The sequence below is a fragment of the Zingiber officinale genome, chromosome 6A, assembly GCF_018446385.1.
Source record: "Zingiber officinale cultivar Zhangliang chromosome 6A, Zo_v1.1, whole genome shotgun sequence".
NCBI lineage: Eukaryota > Viridiplantae > Streptophyta > Magnoliopsida > Zingiberales > Zingiberaceae > Zingiber > Zingiber officinale.
This window is the reverse complement of record NC_055997.1, coordinates 22,816,325-22,821,559: the sequence shown is the minus strand read 5'-3', so window position 1 is coordinate 22,821,559 and position 5,235 is coordinate 22,816,325.

Here is a 5,235-nt window from a genome sequence, read left to right as displayed (position 1 = left end):
GAGAACTATGACGAAATATTCCTTCTGCTGCCTGTAGTTCTGTCAGAAGTTCCGTCAATGTATACTCTCTTTTGTTCATGTTATAGTTCAGGCGGAACTGCTCAAAACTTCTGGGTAGCGTTTGGAGAATTATATCGACCTAGGTTTCCCCATCGATTTCTCCTCCAAGGACTTGTATTTCATTTAGATAAGCCATCATTTTGAGGATATGATCCCTTACGGGTGTCCCCTCAGACATGGTGGCTGTCATTAACTTCCTCATTGCCTCTTGCCTAGCAGTCTGACTCTGGTGCCCAAAGAGTTCTTTGAGATTGTTCATTATATCATAAGCTGTTGGTAAATCTTGATGCTGATGTTGCAATACATTTGACATTGATGCCAAAATGTAACACTGTGCCATCTCATCAGCTTTTACCCATTCCTTATGATACTCAATCTCCTTTGGGGTAGAGTCACCGTCAGGTGCATCAGGGCAAGCCTCAGTCAGTACAAACTTACAGCTTTCAGCAGTAAGAACTATGTCCAGGTTTCTTTTCCAATCAATATAGTTGGGACCAGTAAGTTTGTTCTCTTTCAGTATAATGGCTAGTGGGTTGAAAGTCATCCTAAGAATCACAAAAGTAAACTTTGGTCAAGACTCTAAATTTAGAATAATATTGATTCCTCAAACAATACTATTTTAAATTAACCAACACCTCAAATCACCGTGAATATTGCATGCTACGTTAGTGTGGACGTATACAAATTCATCATTTGTAAGAGGAGGGTGTGACCCATTAATTTTATTATCTTGTCATCCTAACTTTATGACAAATAAAATTAATAGTTGGTTTCACTTTGGTCACACAAGACAATAGCAGTGACTCTGTTGGGGAGGATACTATTGAATGCGTCTAAGTGTATACCATTACTTGATACTAAGTCCATTAAATAGGATTGTGCCCCTTCAATTGGAGAAGATCACACGCTCCTAAATAATTTCCTTTAACCATCCATAAAAGGAAGTTTGATCTAGTGATCCGCAACAAACCCATCCGTTGTGGAGGGAGGCACTCAGAGTCAACACGCAAGCTTGTTGCATCATTTACAAACCAATAATGGAGACCATGGGATTTATTAAAATCCCTCTCCCACTTAGTTATTTAGAAATGAGGATTTTAACTTATGCTAGCATACATCACATGCATATAAACATCACAGTAAATAAAAGCAATAAATTTGGAAATTAATTTTCCAACTATTATGACCTTTTCCATCACTGTCTTCAGTATGCTCCAACCCTAGCTGCTGCCATCTTTAGCCACCGCCATCGGGTCGAGTTGTCGCATCCTTCTTGCTTCTTATTCCGCTGCGCCTCTGGTGCTCCAAAAGTACCTCGCCTCGCAAGAATCCGATCCGCGACAAAAATAGAATTTTACATATATCGATCCTATATTCCATGAGGGAATGTACATGTATTCTAGATCGAAAATAAAATTCTAAAAATAATACAGCTCCTGCTATATTTTATACATACAATCATGCACACAAATAATGCCCTTGACATGTCCAAGGGTCCAATCACACACAATATCAATAAGCCATAATAGTTGGAGCCTGCAACCAAAGAGTTAGTACATCATACTATTTTCCTGCCTAAATTATGTATGGCATGTGCATAACCTATTTGAATTCTAAAAATACACAGAGGCAAACCCTAGCTCTGATACCAATTGTTGGTTAAACCTAGGAAAACGTACCGGTTCCACTGTACAAAAATTTTTGTACAAGTGTCGAACCTTTCCTTAAATAACCTATTGTGTTCTTTAGAAGTTAAATAAGGAATCGCAGACGGAACTTAACATCATTGATTCCAAATTTAACTTATCTGTTCTTAATGGTTTAGATTTGAATCGCAAGCGGAACTTAACACTATTGATTCAAATCTACCTAGGTTATTAATTTCATAAATATTAATTTCCAAAATTGGCTTCCAGGACTGCATGGTGAGGCACATGACCTTCTTGGATATAGGAGCAACCACCACCGCCTAGGCAAAGCCTTTTAAGGAAAGCTAATATTTATTTCCTTAAATAACTCTAGGTTAACCAAAAGGAACAATCGAATCACAAGTTCGAAAATAAGAAAACACAAACTCGAAAAACTAGATCTAATTGCCTCTTGTATTTAGAATTCTTACAAAGAGTAAAACTAGCATGATGCGGAAAACAATTGCTAATTATACCTTCTCTTTGTATGCTAATGACCTCGAGATCTTCTGTCATATTCCTCGCCTCGCCTTGGACGTCGTGTGGGAGACGATCCTCCAAGATGAACACCACCCAAAAGCTTCCTCCTTCTTCTAAAATCTGGCCACCACCACCACCAAGGAGAAGAGAGCAAAGGGAGAGGAAGAAGGGAGAGGGTCGGCCACACCAAGAGATCACCCAAGCAAAAGAATAAGAGTTGTGTCTCATGAAGCCCCCTCACCCCTTCTTTTATATTACTTGCCCAAGGCAAATAAGGAAAAACCTTTTACAAAAAATAAAATCATCCAAGAGTTTTTCCTTTTTCCTTTTCTTTCCTCTTGATTGAATCAATCACCAATCAATGATTATGATCAATCCTATTTGGTTTAGGATTGAATTTGGTTTAATCCTATTGGCCGACCCTTGCTTGGGCACTAAGCAAGGTGGCCGACCACAATTAAAAGGAAAGGAAAAATATTTTTTTTTAAAAAATTTTACAAGAAGAAATCCTCTTATAAAATTTACAAGTTCTCTTTCCTAAAGTAGGAGTTAAAAAAAGGAAAGTTTCTAAAAATTAAAACCATGTTTTAAATTTAAAAACTCTCTTATAAAATTTCCTTTTTTAACATGGTAATAGAAATTTTAAATTTTAAAACTTCTTTTCCTTTTTTTCTTAAACCATAAGGATGGTTAAAAAAGGAAAGTTTTAAAATCTTTTAAACTCTCTATTTAAACATGTGACCTAATTCAAATAAGGAAAGTTTTAAAAATTAAAATATCTCTTTTAAAACTTATAGTTTTCTACAAAGAGAAGATTTTAAAAATTCAAAACAACCCTCCATTTTGAATTATTATGGCCGACCCCTTCAAGAGGATGTGGCCGGCCATTGCTTGGCCACCAAGCAATGGTCCGACCCCCTTCTTGGACACCAAGAAGAGTCTTACATTTAGATGGACTTGAGGCTATAATGAGGCTACAACAGGGACCTAGAGGAGAAATTGATTTTGGCCTTCCGATGAGCTTGAGTATCCCGTGTTCGGCCCGAACACACAACTCAAGTTCATCGATAATAACTCATTCCACTAGAGAGTTATTACCGCACTACCGCACCAATCCCAAATTACATTATGGGCTCCTTCTTATCATGAGTGTGTTAGTCTCCCTATGTTTAAGATTACGAATGTCCACTAATTAAGTAAGTTACTGACAACTCACTTAATTAATATCTAGCACCAAGAGTAGTACTACTCAACTTTATTGTCATGTTGGACTAGGTCCACCTGCAGGGTTTAACATGACAATCCTTATGAGCTCCTCTTGGGGACATTCTCAACCTAGATAACTAGGACACAGATTCCTTCTATAATCAACAATACACACTATAAGTAATATCATTTCTCAACTTATCGGGCATATTGATTTATCGAGCTAAACCTCACCCTTTGATAAATCAAAGAAATAAATATTAAATATATGTGCTTGTTATTATATTAGGATTAAGAGCACACACTTCCATAGTAACTAAGGTTTAGTTCTTTTACTAAGTCAGTACAAAAAGAACATACCTAAATGATCCTACTAAATACACTTAAAGTGTATTAGTGTAATTTATTAGTCAAGATAAACTAATACTTAATTACACTACGACTATACTGATAGTTTGTTCCTTTCTATCTTAGTCGCAAGCAACTGTTTATAATTTATAGAGAACCGACAACATGATCTTCTGAGTGTGACACCACACTCCATGTTGTCTACTATATAAATTAATTGAACAATTACATTTAATAAATAAATACAGATATTGACCAATGCGATTCTTTTACTTTAACAAATAAATGTTTACAAAAGCTAGGCTTTTAGTATACACTCTAACATATTCAAATATGCATCAATAAGAGCATCATCCATTACTTTAGTCCAGACACATTGATTATTTGCCTTGCTTGTATTAGCATTTTGTAAGTCCTTTTTTGACTTCCTTAAAAATAAAAATATAGTAGCAATCAAACACACAATCACATATACAATCATATGACATAAAATTCAAGTAACATAATAAATTAAAATGTCAACATTCACAATCATCCAATTACATGAGAATTTGTCCAATACTACAAGATAAATATATAAACATAAATATCACATATTATAATCTAACCACATAGTCGCAGCTATGGAATCCCTAAGTAATTCTCCCTTTCTTGCATCTTCACTGTCATCTCTATTACTACGATTTTCCTCTTGATGTTCACTATTATTATTAAGTTCAGCATCAACCTCGGTAAGTAATCCCTCATCTAGATCAATATTAATTAAGTAATTGTGTAAAATACAACAGAGAATAATTTTTTTTGGATTCCAATTCCATAATGTGGCTCCGTTGAACTTCTTATAATAGCAAATCACTTCTTAACTCCAAAAGCTCTTTCAATTGCATTGCGCAAAGAAGAATGTCGAAGATTAAATAACTCCCGAGCATTTCGTGGTGGATTGCGACTATATTCTTTCAAATGGTAACGTTCTCCTCGATATGATGTAATAAGACCACTTTTCAACATTAATCCAACTTCAATAAGATAGTATTTTCCTAACAAAACTTATGTGTTATTAAATTGTGAAAGCAAGGAAAGCCTAATAACAACATTTGTCATTTAATTTACCTTCTAGAATTTTAAGACAATCTTGTCTGATTAATGCATTTTTTATTATTTTTAAGTCATATGTTGTCCCTTCCCACCCATCTAAAACATAAGTGAATTTCAGATCAAATATGCATGCTGCTAAAATATTTTGTGTTGGAAAATCCTTTCTACCATGAATCTTTGGGGCATCAAACGAAGAAACTTTAACTCGAATATATGTTCCATCTATTGCTCTAACACAATCCTGATATACCATGTCTAAACTATTAATAATTATGAATATATAGACATGAATCTATAGTAGTTAAAGGATAAGAATAATATTTTCACCTTAAAAAATGTATAGAATCAATTTCTATTG